Source organism: Rhamphochromis sp. 'chilingali' (assembly GCF_963969265.1).
Source record: "Rhamphochromis sp. 'chilingali' genome assembly, chromosome: 7".
Taxonomy (NCBI): domain Eukaryota; kingdom Metazoa; phylum Chordata; class Actinopteri; order Cichliformes; family Cichlidae; genus Rhamphochromis; species Rhamphochromis sp. 'chilingali'.
Window position 1 is genome coordinate 21,189,597 of NC_137934.1, and position 19,842 is coordinate 21,209,438.

A 19,842-nucleotide genomic window follows, 5' to 3' on the forward strand; every position below is an offset into this window, starting at 1 on the left:
CTCCCGCTAAGTGTACAGTCTCTAGGTGCTGGACTTGTCTCATCACATATGGTCAGGAGCTCCCTTGTCTTAATGTGGCTTCTATCGCCTCCTTTGGCCAGCTTATTATCCCAGCAGGGTGTCTGATGGCTGGCAGTGTGTAGATGTTCATTTTTTTTTATCTTGCCCGCCAGCCTTTGCAATCAAAATTATGATCTCACTGTAATGTTGTCTCAAACATTTGCTTTTCCATCAAACGCTATAGAAACTCTTTATAGGCTCCTTTTGCTTGTCTTGTTTTGTTGTTTTGTTTTTACCAATTTATTGATTTCTATTTTTATTATTTTACTATTATTCACAGTACATGTGGAATATAGCAATGTCAGTGATGCCAGGCAGAAGAAAAGACACAAATGAAAAAGAAAATGGGAGAAAATAGAAGAAATAAATAACAATAAGAAAGAAGACAAAGACACAGCACAAGTAGAAAAGCAAAATGGTTCAATCACAATTTTAGAACTGCACAAATGAGGTAAGGGCCTGTGTCTGTGCCTTTGTTTACATACTTGATGAAGAGGGTAAGAAGCCACAGTAATGCAGACCAAGGCCTCATGCCAAAGTGCAAGAACAGAAGCTAATCTTTGCATCGCACACCTGTTATGTAGTCAGGTGATTAAATGTAGAGGGGAGTGGCTGCTCCGTTCAGCTGAGAACGAAACTAAAAGTGAGATCAGTTGACAGAGCAGGAGAAATAAAGCAAGGTGAGTGTAACTGCGACTGCATGTTCTGTCAGAATAATCAAAAACGTTTTTTTGAGTTTCTGACTGTTCTCAAGTTGGAATAAAACTTAAGAAAGTCAGCAAAAATGTTTGTTTGATTGTCTGCCCAAAGGAAAATATTGACTTACTGTGTGTGCCTGCGTGTGTAATTCTTGTGCTACCAGTATTGGGTGTGACAAACATGTTTATTATGATAATTGTTCTGTGCTCATTCTTTGTTTCGCTGCTTTCTTTCTCAGACTAACGATGAGTGAACTGAAGGAACCTGGACCCTCAGACATAAAGTAGGACACTGATTCTTCTGTAAACTAAGGGGAAGATGAATCATTTGGCAGGAGATACTATTATTTGGATTAAAAAGCACAACATAAACTTACTGACAAAGGAGTGAAGGAGTGCTTCTGTTTCATTGTAACTATACACAAGCAAGCACATAAGTACGGTGGGAGAAGTGAGCAGGATAACATAAAAACATGCATTAACGTCAGATTTTATATGATATAAAGGCTGCTCAGTGGAAATTCTTTCTGCTGCTGCTTCAAAGATTTGGGTCTGATCAGAAAGACTACACAGGGGACGGTAATAATCAGAGTGTAATACTATTCTCTCAGCACTACACTCTCACTGTTTCTCAGTCCTTACACAGTCATGATCAGAGTTTAGGATTAGGATTGAAGAGGAAAAGATTAAACATTTACTGAAGACATCACATGTTTTAGCCTCATAAACCCAACCCTGAGGGAGAAGAAGCTCAGTACCAAACAACAGGAACATGCACAAGACAAATGTATGATTTTTTCTGTTTGTGTTTCCAGCAGTCAGCAACGCAGACACAGTGCAGAGCTTTCAAGATCCAGCTGTGTGTCTTTGAAGACTAACCAGTCTAAAGATGAAAACCCAATCTTCAGTAAAGAACCTGGACTCTCAAACACAAAGTAAGGCAGTGTTTATTCTGTAAATGAAGCTGAAGACAATTCATGATAAGAGAACCACTGTTGTTTTACAGTAACTCTTAGACCACCTTCACTCAACTCTAACAATGCAAATCTTCTGTGAGGATGTTGAAAATCTGTGTATTTCCCCACACGAAAAAAAACTTACCCACAGCAAGCAGGTCTGGCCCGGATCTGGTATTAAGCCAGCACTGCTGGCTGACTTCTGGTATGATAAGACGTATGTCATCCAGATATGGGCCAGGCCTGGCATAGATGGCACTGTCTATGCGATGGCATGCCATATCTGGCCCGATTATGGTTTGGTTTATGTGGCCCAGGCCCATAGAAAACAGCTCTGGCCAGGATCCGGCATCAAGCTGGCACTTCTGGCTGACGGTTGTTATGGCAGGGTGTATGTCAACCAGATGTGGGCCAGGTCTGGCAATGATGCTCCTGTCTATGCGATGGCATGCCATATCTGGCCGGATTTTGGTTTGGTTAATTTGGCCCAGGCCCATAGAAAACAGCTCTGGCCGGGATCCGGCATCAAGCCGGCACTTCTGACTGACTGGTGTTATGGCAGGGTGTATGTCAACCAAATGTGGGCCATGTCTAGCAATGATGCACTATTTATGTTCCTATTTTCCTATTTTAGTTAGAAGACCCAAATGCCATGTTTGTTTGTTTAGAAGACCCAAATGCCATGTTTGACAGCTTTGTGACTGTACGCTTTATCCAAAACCTAGTGAGGGTTTACTCATCTTTGCCAGTGGGTGGCTGTAGCTCAGGTGGCTTAGTGGTTCGATCCCTGGCTTCTCCAGTCTGCATGTCGTGAGTGTGAATGTGTATGAATGTAGTTAGGAAGCACTCAGTTAAGAGAAAGTGTGTGGTTGGGTGAATGTGGCATGTTGTATAGAGCACTTTGAGTAATCTGGGAGAGTTGAAAAATGTTTTATAAGAATCAGTATGTTCACTGTCTGAACAGAGTTTTGTCATGTTACGTTTGCACTATTATGCACATGTTGTTATTACAAGGCTTAATTAAGGTACACATTAGGCTGACAGCTGGGGCCAGACCTGAAACTGTTCTGGGCCAGCACAGGACCACCAGTGTGTCTGCAACTGGCCTTGTGCTGGCCCATGTGTGGGCCACCTCTGGCAAACCAGATCTGGGCCCACAAAGGGCCGTCATTCTTTGCGGTATGTGGGCCATGTGTAAGCACATCGTGTGGGCCAGATCCGGGCCATACCAATTTTGCTATGTGGGTATCTGATGTGAAAAGCTCACTGATAAACACATCAAGGAGTTCTTCTATTTTAATGTATCTGTATACATGCACAGTTAAATATAAGTAAGCAGGATTTCCTGACATAAAGATCAGATTTTGGATGATAAAGATTTCAAATCTTTAGTCTCTTTAGAGGCATGATGGTTAAAACAAAACAAAGCAAAACAAACAACTGCACAAAAACACAAATTAAGCAATACATAATTATAAACCTTTGTTTTTAGTAGACTTTGTATCCTAAATAGTGAATATAGTATGTACAGTATAGTAAAATACAGTAAACTTTAAGTCTTCACAAATTAGAATATTTGACTTATTCCCAGAAATGCAAACCAAGCTCTTGCTATAGGCAACATGTAGACACTGCAGAGCCCATAGTAATGGGCCATATACTCCATTCTCCTGAAGGATCCTTCAGTGGACAAACCAAGAAGTTGATACCTTCGAAAAAGTGCACAAAATACATGTAGACTGGTTGAGCAAACTTGTTTCAAACCAAGACTTGAGTTTCGAGTTTTAATGTGCTTCTTTAGTTACTTCTTTGTTGACATGGAGGTATGCTTTGAGTCACTGTCATGATGGAAGTCCCAACCATGACCCATCCTCAGTGTTCTGGTTGAAGGAAGGAAGTCCTTGTCTAAGATTTTGCACTACATGGCCCCACCCATTGGCCACTTTTGAACAGTGTTGGGACTAACGCGTTATTAAGTAACGCGTTACAGTAACTACGTTATTATTGTGGCAACGAGCACGGTAACTAGTTATTATGCCAAAATCAGGAACGCGTTAGTCGTTACTGGGATTTAGATAGGGTCGTTACTTCGTGTGATGGCTATCGCGGAGCTTCCACAGATTCAGTAACATTAGCAAGTGGTGGAGGCCAGCAGGTGGATGAAGGAAAGGGGACACAGAAGGAGCAGAGACCCGAGGCGGCCGCCGGTCCAAGTGTGAACTGAACTTCAGGTAAGAAGTTATGACCTGCAGTCTCTCTGGGTCAGATATAAACCAAGTTTAGGTGGAGTTTATTTTCGTTATTCTGACTTTTTCCGTACTGCGTACTAGCTAGTATGACGGAGTTTCTATACAGCTGGGTGGGTGCTATGAAGTTAATGATGTTGAACTTTATTTTGTTCATAAGTTATTAGAGTTGCCAACCGTCCTGTCTGGTATTCAGAGAAAATATTACGCATTTCGTATTGAGGTGAAAAGGAACAGTTTGTCCCGTAATTCAGCTACAATGAAAAAGGCACAAAGCTGGAGTTATTCTGTCTTTGCTGCACAGCTGCCTCTTCTTCTTTCATTCTCCCCCCTCCCTCTCCCGTTTCTACTTCAATCATGAAACTGATCAATGATCAGCTGATCGGCTCTCTTGTTTGTTTATCGCCCACTTTGCGCCAAAAGAGGAAACCAGCGTATGTCGCGCTAAACAACAGCAGCACGTTTAAGCTTGATCAGCTGTTGTTAAAATTTATTTAATATTAATTTCTAGTATCAGCTGATGTTTTCTGGAGCCACAGCTGCAAAAAAGCTGCTGGTCATGATATGGTTTGGTTATCTGGTGAGAGGGAAACATGAAGATGAAACCAGGAGATGTCCTTACTGAATCATCAGAGCTGTGATGGAGAAACAGGTTTACCTTTTAGGTAACATGAATGAGTTGAAGGGAAGTTATGAACTGTTTCTGAGAGACAAATAACCCCAGGATCATTTTTTAGGTAGCTGACAGCTGGTGACTGTGCAGGGGCGGGTCTAGCAAAGTTTTGCCAGGGGGGCCAGGTAGGGCATTAACAGGGAGAGGGGGGCACAAAGAAATACTTTTCTTTCTTATTCTCATTTAAAATATCTAGCTTTTAAAAAATAATTATCTGAATCTTACAACAAATGATTGATAGATTGATGCATATATACCATCAAAACAGTGAACATCACTGTCACAACAGTGTTTATTTTCATTCAAAGGCTTTATGATTTTTCCTATAATGGTGGGCCGGTCTCTAGTCAAAATGCCCGGGACGATTTTCTGTCCCAGTCCAGCCATGTATGCAGCTCATCTGCAGTCTGGTGTTACCTACATCTTCCTATTCAGAAGGCAGAATTTCCGAGTTCTGACTACAATCGAAAGCACCACGACTGCAGTTTTTGTGTTGGATGTAAAAGGCGCACATGACGCTGTGACGTAGGCTAGAATCATGGCAGCAGTCAATGACGGTCCAGGTGTGGGATTTCTCTCATGGAAATGTGCACATTATCTTTTCCTTTCTATTGGTAGGTGGCACAGTGCACTTGTGGCAAGTAAGCAAGCTAGAAGACTGGCAACGTTATGGAAGAAACACATTAACAAGAGAATTCTGAGTAAAACCAAAGTTACTTTCCCTAGTAACTAGTTACTTTGAAAGTAACGAGTAACTTGAAGTAACTGAGTTACTTTCGAGAGAAGTAACTAGTAATGTAACTAAGTTACTATTTTAAAGTAACTTATCCAACACTGCTTTTGAAGCTGTCTTGTACACATAGCAGAAACACAGCCCCAATGCATATTGTTTCTGCCTCTGTGGGGATGCCGTTCTTTGGGTCCTACTCAACATTTCTCTTATACCAAACATGGTTGGTCATGTTGACACCAAAGACCTTGATTTTGGTTTCACCTGAAACAGGACTTTTACTTGAGCCTTCTTGGAATCATTGAGATGCTCAATGACAAACTTAAGATGGGCCATTAAACCCTTCCATTCACTTCCACTTGTCCCATTCAGGGCCATGGGAAAGCTGGAGCCTATCCCAGCTGTCGTGGGTGAGAGGTGGGGTACACCCTGGGAAGGTTTCCAGTCTAATCGCAAAGCTAACACAAAGAGACAGACTACTATGAGCAATTTACAATCACCAATTAACCTAACTCCACTAACTGCATGTCTTTGGACTGTTAGAGGAAGCCAGAGTACTGGGAGAAAACTCGACAAGGGGAAAATTCAGTTTCGAATGGCCCTTAGCAATGGGTCAGACACTCCATGCTCCCGAAGCCCAACAGGAGTTCTTCTTCAGTCTGATGGTTTCCTTCATCTCTGGTGTGTGTAGGTGTGTCCTACTCTATGTGCTAGAAATTTTATGTTCCAGGAAGTGTGAGTTTAACCACATTTCCATGTAGCACATCCAACTATACTCATATCCATTCTGGGTCTTAAATAAGGCTCCAGGCTTGTTCTTGAAAGCTTGCATTTTTCCCCTCTCAATTAAATTAGTCTCTGCAGCCTTTCCATGCTTTGTGATTGGCTCCAACAGCGAACTACAGACTGATCATGACCGTGATATATATTTGTCAGTGCTAGTATCAAATTTTAGCACTTCTGGCTTTACTGTGCTTTGTTTTGATCAGAATAATTGTTCCGTGGTTTTCACAGTGTGGAGGAGCAGATGTCCTGCTGTACTTCCTATCAGGATTTTAAAAAGGATCTGGTCTCTACCAGCTGTGGATGCAGACAGTCCATCACCTTGCACCAGTCTGCTTCATTAGAAGGCTCTTCAAGCATTCAGAGAAACTATGAAAGTAAGCTCTGTCTGATTATTTCATTTCTGAAAGCTGGACTTCTTGTGTTGTTCAGGTATTAAAAGCTAAAATAAAATCTGGTGTCTTGCCAAATGAGCAAAGGACAAAGCACAAAATATACCCAAAGGGCCTTTATTCTTAACAAATTGAATTCTAAAAAAAAGAACAACAATTCAAGTGCATCAGCAACTATAGTGGCTTGTCTTCTTCTAGTGCATTGCATAAAGCTCACTCACAAATGCACAGCTGAAATGGTCCAAATCCATAAATGGTAAGGAAAACCAATAGACTTTATCCGTTAGGCCTGCAAAGTCATTCAGCATTCAACTACACCAACCAGCCTAGAGGGACTGGTTTGGTCCAAAAATCTGAGGCGTAGCCCTCCCCCTTGGTCTGGTTGAGAAGAAACTTCCTTTTCCCTGTCTCCCCCCGTCCATTTTTCTATAACATCCAGTTATAATATATATTTTGCTTTATGTTCATTGATTTTCATTCTTTTAGCAGATAGTCGTCTGCTGCAGAAGTTGTTAGACAAACATAAGGCTAATCTGGAGAGGAGATGTAAATGTTTGACTGAAGAAACAGGAAGTGGAACCCTATTTAACAGGATCTTCACTGAGCTCTACATCACAGAAGGACAGAGTGAAGAGGTTCATACCCAACATGAGGTGTGGCAGCTGGAGACAGTTTCCATGAACAAGGCCCTCCATGACACTCCAGTCAGCTGTCATGACATTTTTAAAGCCTTGCCTGACCAACAGAGATGCATCAGAGTGGTTCTGACGAATGGCATTGCCGGCATTGGAAAAACTTTCTCAGTGCAGAAGTTCACTCTGGACTGGGCAGAAGGTTTGGAGAACCAACGTGTCAGTGTGGTGATTCTGCTTTCATTCAGGGAGCTAAACCTGATCAGAGATGACCGGTACAGTCTTCTGGACCTGCTCCATGTTTTCCATCCAACATTACAGAAGGTCACAGCAGAGCAGCTCACTGTCTGCAAACCTTTGTTCATCTTTGATGGCCTGGATGAAAGCAGACTTTCATTGGATTTCACTAAAGGGAAGCTTGTGTCTGATGTCACACAGAAGTCATCAGTCAGTGAACTGCTGACAAACCTCATCAAAGGGAATCTGCTTCCCTCAGCTCTCATCTGGATAACTTCCCGACCTGCAGCAGCCAATCAGATCCCTCCGATATGTGTTGACAGGGTGACAGAAGTACGAGGCTTCACTGACGCCCAGAAGGAGGAGTACTTCAGGAGGAGATTCAGTGATGAAGAGGTGTCCAGCAAATTCATTTCCCACATGAAGACATCCAGGAGCCTTCACGTCATGTGTAGAATCCCAGTCTTCTGCTGGATCACTGCTACAGTCCTAGAGCACATGTTGACTACAGAGCAGAGAGGAGAGCTGCCCAAGACACTGACTGACATGTACTCACACTTCTTGCTCGTTCAGACAAAGAGACAGCACAAGTACCATGAGGGATATGAGACGAGTCCACAAGAGCTGACAGAGGCTGACAGTGAAGTTCTTCTGAAGCTGGGGAGGCTGGCCTTTGAAAATCTTGAGAAAGGAAACATAATGTTCTACCAAGAAGACCTGGAGCAGTGTGGTCTGGATGTCACAGAGGCCTCAGTGTACTCAGGAGTTTGTACAGAGATCTTCAAACGAGACTGTGTGATATTCCAGAAATCAGTCTATTGCTTTGTTCATCTGAGTATTCAGGAGTTTTTGGCTGCAGTCTACATGTTTCACTGTCATACTAACAGAAAAACAGAAGTGCTGAAGCATTTTCTAGGGAATGGTGAACATGTTTATTGTGGTGACATCTCGTCTTTAGATGTCTTTCTGAGCAGAGTCATGCAGAAATCCCTCCAAATTAAAAATGGACACCTGGACCTGTTGGTCCGATTCCTTTATGGTCTCTCTCTGGAGTCCAACCAGAGACTCTTACAAGGTCTGCTAGGCGAGACAGAGAGCACTCCAGAAATTATACAGCGAATCATCAGCAACCTTTGCAAGATAACCAATGAGAATACCTCTCCTGACAGATGCATCAACATCTTCCATTGTCTGATGGAAATGAATGAACTCACGGTACATCAGGAGATCTTGGAGTTTCTGAAGTGCAAAAACGGATCAGAGAAGGAGCTCTCTGAGATCCACTGCTCAGCTCTGGCCTACATGCTGCAGATGTCAGAGGTTTTGGATGAGTTTGTCCTGAAGAAGTATAACACATCGGATGAGGGACGAAGGAGACTGATTCCTGCTGTGAGGAACTGTAGAAAGGCTCAGTGAGTAAATATCTGATTAACATTGTAAATCAATGTAAATTTGTAGCTAAGGTGTTCAAAAGTTCTTACTATAATGCTCACATTGTTCTTTCTTATAATTCCATTTTTTCTATTGCAAACAATACACTGGTTAGATTTTCACAGATGCTGTTGAGCTGCTCTGAAAATGTTGTTTGTTTTTTAAGTAAGAATTACTGTAACAATGCATTGTAACGACGCATTACTGTTTGCTTACAAACTTTAACTAATTACGACCACAGTAAATAGACTAAATGTGAAATTGCACTAAAATCTTCAGGTCTGAGAGAGACTGAGGAGAATTATTGTTTCATGTTACACATGTTAACACAAATCTCTATCCCAGGGGTAGGGAACATTAGTCCTCGAGAGCCGGTGTCCTGCAGGTTTTAGATCTCACCTTGGGTCACCACACCTGAATCAAATGATTAGTTCATTACCAGGCCTCTGGAGAACTGCAAGGCATGTTGAGGAGCTAATTTAGCCATTTAAATCAGCTGTGTTGGATCAAGGACACATCTAAAACCTGCAGGACACCGGCACTCGAGGCCTGGAGTTCCCTACCCCTGCTCGATCCTAATGAGGACACAGTTAACAACTTTATTTAATGTCTGTGTTTTTGTTGTTAATGTTTAAGCATAGCATCAAAAACAAAAAACAAAGATGAAATCTTGTGCAAAGAGACTTAAAATAGGCATATTGATTGTACCTAGAAATTGAGGTTACAGTGCTACAAGCCTAACTGCTCATCAATATTGATTGATTGATTGATTGACGCAGCACGGTGGCACGGTGGTTAGCATTGTTGCCGCACAGCAAGAAGGTCCTGAGTTCAATTCCAACACCAGGCCGGGGTCTTTCTGTGTGGAGTTTGCATGTTCTCCCCGTGTTTGCGTGGGTTCCCTCTGGGTACTCCGGCTTCCTCCCACTGTCCAAAGACATGCAGCTTGTGGGGATAGGTTAATTGGATAATCCAAATTGTCACTAGGTGTGAATGTGCGAATGAATGTGAGTGCGAATGGTTGTCTGTCCCTTCTGTCCCTGTGTGTTGGCCCTGCGACAGACTGGCGACCTGTCCAGGGTGTACCCTGCCTCTTGCCCTATGACAGCTGGGATAGGCTCCAGCGCCCCCCGCGACTCTGAAAAAGGATAAGCGGAAGCGAATGGATGGATGGATGGATTGATTGATCATACTTTATTCATCCTGAGGGAAATTGGGTTAAGGCTGCCAGCTGTGGCAGCGTCATCTTACCCTTCCAACCATACATACATTACACAAACATCACATGGGGAAGACAGGTCAGAGGGGTATAACATGGAAAAAGCACAACATGAGGAAAGATAAGGAGAAAAAAATAACTCCCCCAGACTGAGCTGCAATAGGGAGATCAGTTTGAGAACAGAAAAAAACACCTCTCCACATAGCATGAAAAAACTCTTAATACACCAAAGAAACACATGACAAGCAACAGGGGTGGGTAAAGGGTGAGAGACAGCCAATGTAGACAGTACATCCGGGCCTGCAGCCTATGCGCTGTTCTCTTTGATCCACTGTCAGCATCGGAGGGGAATAAGTGTCGAAGGCGTTTGGAGCGGGAGGGGGGTGAGTGTACTGTACATCTGTATGTGTATATATATATATGTGTGTGTGTGTGTGTGTGTCCAGAGTTCAGCTGAGACAGTGTCCTTCGCCCTGCCAGGCTAAGTAAACAGTCTTCCAGCTAGGGCTGGGCGATATATCGAGTTTTTTAAAAATATCGATATATTTTTATACGAGATATAAGATGTGACAAAATCCTTTATATCGATATAGTCTATGTTACGTTATAATTATACTTGTGGAGCCACAAGTTTGCCTCTCTTTCATCCACTTTTGTCTCTATGCAACGTTACTCCGCCTCGCCTCTCTCCTTCACTGAACACAACTCCCCCTCCTCCCCCATTGCTTCACCTACAGGCAGCGACAAGATGGACACGGCAAATCTCCTTTAACGAGTTACTGCGCATCGCCCCGTCGGTGGGGCTGGACGGCGTTAACGTGTTAACGAGCTAACCACGCTAACGCCGTGCAGCCCCTCCTAAAATCCTTTCATTCTCTCAAAAGTTGACAGCGTGCCTTATGTATGAATTCTGGTTGTGCTTGATGACCGCAAACCGATTTGAAGTGGTACAAGGTGTGCAGAAATCTGTCAAAAAATGTTTTAGTACAACTTTGGTAAGCTACGGAGCTGCACCACTTGATGGATTGTCGGAGCATTACGGCTACAGAGGAACCTCGGGGAGTGATACGTACTGTGCTTCAACGTAATATTACCATATTGTGTGTGTAAATGGCACCTATTCAGAGACATGGTTACAAAGCGGATTTCAAACTCCAGGCTGTCAGTCACGCAGGAGATGTTGGGAACAGAGCAGCTGAGAAATCTGGCTTTGTTATTATGCTCAGCGTCTTTTAGTTTACATTTTGACTGCACAATTGTGAGCTCTTTGTTATGCATAAAAACAACATTGTTTTATTTTATTTATGGAGCATTATTATTTAATAAATGCTCATAATTTATTTTTGAGTAATTTTTTCATGTACATCTATGCTGTATGTTAATAAAAGTGCCTGTGTGACATCTGGGACACCGCTTTGACTAAGAATTCTCTTTTTGTTCTTACTTTATGGCTTTAAAAAAATATCGAGATATACATCTTATATCGCCATCCAGCTAAAAAATATCGAGATATGAATTTTGGGTCATATCGCCCAGCCCTACTTCCAGCCAACCCAGGTGGCCTTGCATAGAATGTGAAGAACAGTCTAAACACAGTCGTTATCAGGGTGTTTTTGTTCAGCTCCAGCCTTGAGACCGCAGCTGGCGCCAAAGGGGTATCCGCATGAAGTGATGGTGTTTTTTTTTCTTTAGTGCGAACAACTCATATGAATTTCAAAGCTGTTCTAACAGTCCAACACTGGTCTCTCAATCTCCCGTTGGAGAGCCGTGAGCTTCTCCATGATGTTATCAAACTTACGTTCCGTGGTCTCGTCATTCTTGTGCTCAAAGAGCCGATTCTGAGAACTCACGAACGCAGTGAGCTTCTCCAAGATGTGATCCAATTTGCGCTCAGAGGTGTTATTCCGATTTTATTGGTACTACTTGAACTCCGCCTCTGGCTGCACATCGTATACTTCACTAGGTTTGTGTAAGCATTCTGTCTGCAGATGTGTGGAAAGAGCTGATATTAATTTGTCTCTGTCTGGATTCAGTTTGCACCATTGTGCTCTTTTTCTTTTGTTCAATAACATCTTACTTTGGAACATGCCACACAAAACACTAGTTCTTTATAATAACTTGTTCTGTAATATGTGTCATCACAGACTTTCTGGCTGTAAACTGTCAGAGACTCACTATGCAATCGTGGCCTCAGCTCTCATGTCCAACCCCTCCCACCTGACAGAGCTGAACCTGAATGGAAACAACCTGCAGGGTTTAGAATCAAAAAACCTTTTTGCTGCTCTGGAGAGTCCAAACTGCAGACTGGAGACTCTGAGGTTAGTTCGCTGATTACTATTTCTGAAGATATTTCAATAAATTGAACTGTAAAGCTTTCCCCTTATAACCTGACTCTAGAGCTGTCAGATGGAGTGACCCATCTTTTTCCAGTTCCTTTACGGTATGTTGGTTTTGGGTATCCAGGACTCGAATTTCGGCACCAGATTGTGCACATAGTTTAATAGGTTAAATCCTACACTCTACATTACCTGATGCAATGCCATGTGTCAGGTTGTCTTGCCTTTAGTTTCTTCATGTGGTGTTCTGCACTAACAGCTCCCATACAGACCTCCATACTCAGAGACTGAGAAAGTATATATACAAGGGGAAGATTAGGGAGTGGAGACAGCTGGGAAACATGGTGGAACAAATTAGACATAAGAGGAAAGGGAAGCAAACCGAACGTTATACACAAGAGACAAGGACTATCAAAAGGAAAGAGGAAACCTGACAGACACAGTACTCAAAACTTAAAACAATGATATTTTGTTTTGTGATTTTATTTGCTGGGGTGCTGGAATTTATTTTACATTTTTTTAATTTAATACTCAAATGTTTTTTAAATGTATCCATCACAAATTTCTGAAATTAATTTTTATGCTAAGACCAGTTAAATATTCAACTCAGTCAATAGTTTTAAAGATATACATGTTTAATCATTAACTCAAATTTTAGAGTGCAAAATAAAGGCCAGAAAGTAAATTGACAGACCAACCAAAATATATTTTGAAAGGTATTCTGTATGTATGAGTATGCACCAGGAGGGGAATAGATAAGAACTAAAACTGGCTTCATAAACATGGTTGATAAATAATCTGGATTGAAAAATTGCAGCCACTCCTCCTCAACCTGTGCTTTTTTATTCTAGGGTCTACCTTAGAATATAAATTGCCTTGAGGTGACTGTTTTTGTGGTTTGGCTCTGTATAAATAAAATCTAATTGAACTGGACTAAATTTGAGGATTCTGAAAGTTAGTTGAACTCAGTATACTGATTTATACAAACTAAATTTTCATCATACCATAACCAGGTTTCTGTAAGGCAGAAAAAATCAATATGTTGAACAATTATTAAATCATTTACTCACAGTAACTTAGAGAGATCTAATGTTTAATAGTCCACATTTAATTGTTTTAGTTTTTGAAGCAGTTTAGGGTGTTATATTATTATTTTTTAATATGCTCATTTTTGGTTTGTTTGATGATGATCTGAGAGCAGACACAGTCTCTGTGGGGATAAAATAAAGAGGGAAACTTCAGAGAGGTGTGTGAGACTGCAACTCTCTTTCCTGGTACCAAATCAGGATGATCACTTTGTTATTAATTTGACCAAATGATGAAATGATGTGATAGAAATGATGTCATTTATATCTAAAGTAGGATGAATGCCAGCTTTCCCCACAAGACCGGTTTTTCCACAGAAAGCTTCACAATTCTCTATGAAACCCATGTCTATTATTTTTTTCACAAAGGACTAGGTTGGTGTGCATAATATTGTTTGAATAATAGGTCAGTGTAATATTAAAACTAAAGAGATAATTTAAAATCACTTTATATTTAAAGTATGACAAATATGCAATTAAAAAAATAAAATAGGAAGGGGCCAAACACCTTTTCACGCTCTGACCAAACATGAGTATAAAAGTGAAAGTGAAAGAAAGACAGATACTAAGTACTTGTTTGATTGAGAGAAGGTAAAAATATTATAATAACGTGTTTTATTCCCGATTCAGTTTGGAGAGCTGCAGTTTGTCAGCAATCAGCCATGTTGCTCTATTCTCTGCTCTGAAATCAAACCCCTACCATCTGAAAGATCTGGACCTGAGCTACAACAACAACCTGGATGATTCAGGACTGAAACAGCTGTGTTGTTTTCTGGAAAGTCCACACTGTAGACTGGAGTCTCTGAGGTTAGGTCATTTACTCTCTGTTACTATTATAAATTTCATTATTAATTCATTTCCATTGTGTAGCATCCATTTAAAAATCAACGTTTTATTGGAATATAAATTGCTCTGTGGTCACTAAAGACTAGTGTTGGGCACAGATATTAAAATGAATAGCCACTGTTAGTTATTAAATTAAATAAATGTTTCATATGCCTGCTAAACAGTCACATCCGTATACAGAAGATTCCCTGAACTTCAAATTACCAACCTTTCCACATCTAATTTGTTTATTATTGTTTTATTCGTTACTTAGATTGGAGCTCAGCGGTTTGTCACCGAAAAGCACTGTTGCTCTGGTCTCAGCTCTGAAGTCTAACCCCTCCCATTTGAAAAGATTGGACCTGGCCTTTAATGACCTGCAGGATTTAGGCGTGAAACAACTATATGGTTTTCTGGAGAGTTCAAACTGTAGACTGGACATTCTGAGGTCAGTTAACCTATTCTGTGACTACTGATAAACCTAAATTTGATAGACTTCCATGAGTTCCATGTATAAATGACCAAAATATACTGTATGTTATCTGCATGTTTTATTCTCTATTTAGATTGGAGCTCTGCAGTTTTTCAGAGATTGGCTGTGCTTCTCTGGTTTCTGCTCTTAAATCCAATCCCTCCCACCTGAAACATCTGGACTTGGGTGGAAACGCGATTCAGGATTCAGGAGTGAAGCAGCTGTGTGGTTTTCTGGAGATTCCTCTATGTAGATTGGAGACTCTGATGTCAGTTTGCTTACTGTCTGCTATCACAAAATCTTATAATTTATGTGTATAGTATAGTTAATTTCCTCCTTCAAAACTGAGGAAAATGATAATGATTAATGAATAAGAAATTCTTACTGATGAGGGAAAGTATGGTTTATGTGCAAATTTAAAAACTGTCCATATGTGGCTGAATTGTATCTGATTTTATCCACATTTTTTTTCTTTGTTCAGTCTGTGGTGCTGCAGTTTGTCAGAGATCAGCTGTGCTACTCTGGTCTCTGCTTTAAGGGCCAACCCCTCCAATCTGAAATATCTGGACTTGGGTGTAAATAAGCTGCAGGATTCAGGCGTGAAGCATCTCTGTGGTTTTTTGGAGATTCCTCTTTGTAGACTGGAGACTCTGAGGTCGGTTCACTTTCTGTAATTCTCTAATACATAATTACATTATGGATACACACAGATACAAAGAAAATCAGAAATTAGGGATTGCTCATTTAATAAGGACAAATAATGTTTAGCTAAATCAGAATCGTTAGAATCTTTTTTTATATTGTCATTATGCAAAAAACACACTGATATTATATGCTGTTCTATTCAATGCAAAGAAAAACAAGGAAAGCAAAGAAAGCAATCTATTCATAACAATATAGAAATAGAAAATAAGAGTTTCTAATAAATAAATACAGTATAAGCATGATTAAATATGTACATATTTAACCTCCTAAGACCTGAAATCTTCCATGGCATGCATTTTTGATTTCTCTCTTTGATTTCTGATTTCTCTTTTGTTTCTAAGAAAAATGAGCACCACATATGAGGATATTCGTTTTAAATTTCGATAGAACAGTAGCAGTATAATGTCCTCGTAAGTGGATATCAGGCCCTTGTAAAGCAAAATTGAGTATTTTGGTCTAAATAACCCAAAATGTGATGTCCACATATGTGGACGCCAGGTCCTAGGAGGTTAATATGTACATATTAACATATGTAGATATGTGTGTGTGCTTGATTATTGATTGCACAAGTTTGAGAAGTGGACATACAACCCTAACAACATACAACTGATAGAGTTGTTTCGGTGGGTGCGAGTGCAATCATGGGTGTAGCGTATACAGTAGGGGACTTAGCACACATCCCTGTTTTAAGTTGACGTTGAGGCTGAGTGTTGGGGAGAGGTGAGACCCTACTGTGACTCTATGTGGGTGAGTTTCTGAGAAAGCCACTAATGCAGAGGCAAATGAAGTGTGGGAGGCTAACGTTGATAAGTTTTGTTATCAGTCTCTTAAGGATGATTTTGTTGAATGCCAAGCTGACGTTGATGAAAAGAAGCCTGGCATAAATATCCTTGTATTCCAGATGGGTCAGGGTCCTGTTTAGAGCTGTGGCTATGGCATCGTCTGTTGATCTCTTATCCCTGCATGCAAACTGGTGTTGTCGAATATGGGTGGAAGTCCTTGGATGATATAACTTTTGGCCAGTTTCTCAAAAGAAGTGGTTCATGTTCTGAACTTGAGTGACAACAACCCGAAGCACAGCGTCACTATCAACAGCATTGGGTCTGGGTTTGTAGTTAATAAGTCAGCCACAGCCGACTCAAGTTGTTGCTGTGGAGGTAGTCCTCAATTTTATTATTATAATCCAGCCTGGCCTGTCTGATGCCCTTTTTTAGATTTACTCTGGCTGAACTGTACAGTTCCACATGACCAGACTTGAAGGCAGTGTTTCTGTTCCTCAACAGGGTCCTAACTGCACTTGCCTTCCAAACCTTTGGTTGGCATACACCCAGATGCCGTGGTGATGGTGTCTGTGCAGTACTAGATATAGCAGAGTATAGATGTGGTGTACTCCTTCTGGTAGGCAGGCTGGTAACATAAACAAGGATATTTGGTCCAACTAGCACAGGTGGGGTGTTGTTATGGTGCTGTATCCTTGTTTAATGTTGGAGTAGACTTTATTCAGTAGCTTTTCCCACGTGCAGTACAGTTTACATACTGACAAAAATTGGGGAAGTAACCTGAACACATTTGATATAATTTATCACTGATTATATGTAGATGTTTTATTGTTTATCCAGTCTGAGGAGCTGCAATTTGTCAGTGATCAGCTGTGCTGCACTGGTTTCTGCTCTGAGGTCCAGTCCTTCACATCTAAGAATCCTGAACCTGAGTGACAACAACCTGCAGGATTCAGACGTTAAGCAACTCTCTAAACTTGTGAGGAGTCTACACTATAAACTGGATACCCCAAGGTTAGTAAAGGTTGATTGGTATTGTACTAAACACAGTTATTATGAAAGGTCAACACATATATAATCAAAATTTTCTTGTAAATCTCTATCATCCAAGTGTTGGCTTTGAATTAAATGAGTTATTAACTAACTAATTAATTATTTTACTTTTTTCCTTTATTTGGCTTTCATTTATATCTTGTGTAAATGTTATTATTTAGTTCCAATCTATAGCACTTAGCATCAGCTATGTTTGTTTTAAGGTTCTTTATAAATAAAAATGATGATGATGATGGCTTGACATTAAATATCTCCCTCTGCCGGTTTTGCAGCCTACTGTAGCTTTTGTTGTGAGCATGTGTTTGAGTTGTTGTAAAGATGATTGCTGTTTTTGTGTTCAAGTCTAAGGATATAAACTTGGATTGTAGCTGACAGTCTTATAAGATTTAAAGAAACAGGTTCTCATTCATCAGAGTGTGGGAGCATAAATCTGCGGACTGTTGTTCAGAGAACCACTGTTACATTTAATAATCTAGTATCTGCATCTAGTCTTCATACAGAGCAGAAGTTCTTTTGAAGTTCAGAGTTGCATTTGCATTTTTTTCCCCGTCAGTGGCTTCATCTAGATATATTCAGTGAGAGCCTGCATGTTTATTTATTAGCTGATGAGATGTTCATTAATGCACAGAAACTCTTTGTTTCATTTAAACAGCAAGAATCTCATCATTAAAGTGCAATGAAGTATTAAAGATTCTCATCGGTTCATTTCCACTGTGAATTTGAGTGAAACAAACTTGATGTAGAAATTCTGTGTGAAGTTCAATATATTCACTCCAACATCTTAACATGAGAGCTGAGAGGACAGCGGTTACACCGCACATTTGCTCCTCTGCTGCATGTTTTACTGGAGGTGCTTCATCAACAAAGCGAATAAACTGAGTTTCCGTAAACAAAATATTAATCTCCGGTTCTTCTCTGATTTACAGCTGGGAATGATGATCTTGGCAATGGTGACAGTGTATGTGAGTGGATGAGCTGTGTCCTGATCATCCCGAGAGACTGAAGCAGCAGCAACGTGTGCGTTACTGGGAGGTGAAATGGAGAGTTAAGCTTCATCCAAAGAGAAGAAGTCTAGATGACTGTTAGTGCTGGAGCGTGAACTCTTCTAAGAGTATGCTAAGTGTATTCTTCTAACAGCTGCACTGAAGAAAAAACGCATCAAGGGGGAAAGGGACACAGTTATTATTAAGGGGGAAAGGGACACAGTTATTATTATTATTATTATTATTAGTAGTAGTAGTAGTAGTAGTAGTAGTAGTAGTACTATTATAACAACCAATGATCAATTTTACAAATATAAGTATAAATGAAAAAATATGAATACTGATGCTTTTAATGAAGGACAATGTAAATACTGGTGTAAGTATATACTCATATAGTTAGATATCATTCTTTTTATTTAGTTTTTTTTTTTCAAATAAGTACTTTCAGTTTAACTTCATTTTAAATGTTATTCAGCTTTTGCTTTATGTTCTGTGCTATAAATAAATCTATCATGATACTACAACACTTCAAACCACAACAATGTGTTGGTTATTTTAACATAGGCAGATAGATTTTAAAACAATTAAGAGTTTATTGTATTATATGTCTTCACTAATGGACAGCTTAAATGGCATTCTGACACAATCATTTTCGTCCATGGTGGCGGAAGCTACCCCTTCAGTAGCTCCTGCTTGCATTATATTCTTTATTGTCATTACCTGATGGAACATAAAGATGTTAATAATTCAATTTAATTCAATTTTATTTGATTTATACAGTGCCGAACTACAACAACAGTCGCCTCAAGGTGCTTTATATTGTAACGTAGACCCTACAATAATACATACGGAGAAAGACCCAATAACCATATGATCCCCTGTGAGCAAGCATTTTGGCAACAGTGGGAAGGAAACACTTTCTTATAACAGGAAGAAGCCTCCAGAAGAACCAGTCTCAGGGTGGGGCTTCCATCTGCCTCAACTGGTTAGGGCGAGAGGAGGAAGACAGGATAAAAGAAAGGAAGAGAGCCAGAGATTGATAACAAGTATGATTCAATGCAGAGAGGTTTGTTTTGTACTTTCAGTCTTCAATTTCTTTGGAAAGCTGGTTCTATATACTTTGTTTAAAAAAAACAACAAATCAATGATTTCAATGGGAAAAAAAATCATCCAGGGTATCTGCACTGGTGTTGACTGGGTAATGTCTTAAGAACAAAAGGATGTATGAAGATCAACCGTCAGTGGGCTGAATTTCAAAAAGACCCCTGAAATCAAAGTGATGCAACAAAATGATGCCTGATAATGTCAGGGCATGCTTCTAGTCAGATGATGTATAGTGCTGTAAGGATTTTCTCCCAAGCTGGACCAGGGAATCACTGAGCTCCTTGACAGACTGAGGTGCAGCCTGGTGCCATCGGATGGATCGAAACATAACGTCCCAGAGGAGTTCTATTGGATGTAGGTCAGGTGAGGGAGCAGTCAGTGGTAGGGATGGGTACTGGTATCCCGTGCCATTATGGCATTTTTTGCTGAGATGTCATACACTT

General features: G+C 40.5%; 1 pseudogene across 1 annotated transcript; it reads left to right on the top strand.

Annotated features, from left to right (window-relative positions):
* Positions 1–506: 506 nt before the first annotated feature.
* On the top strand, positions 507–18,286 carry LOC308399858 (NACHT, LRR and PYD domains-containing protein 12-like; annotated as a pseudogene). Its single transcript, XR_013974808.1, has 11 exons — positions 507–511; positions 871–1,042; positions 1,574–1,693; positions 6,978–8,819; positions 12,202–12,375; positions 14,109–14,285; positions 14,578–14,751; positions 14,870–15,043; positions 15,257–15,430; positions 17,100–17,283; positions 18,239–18,286. The product of XR_013974808.1 is annotated as an NACHT, LRR and PYD domains-containing protein 12-like (transcript).
* Positions 18,287–19,842: the final 1,556 nt, after the last annotated feature.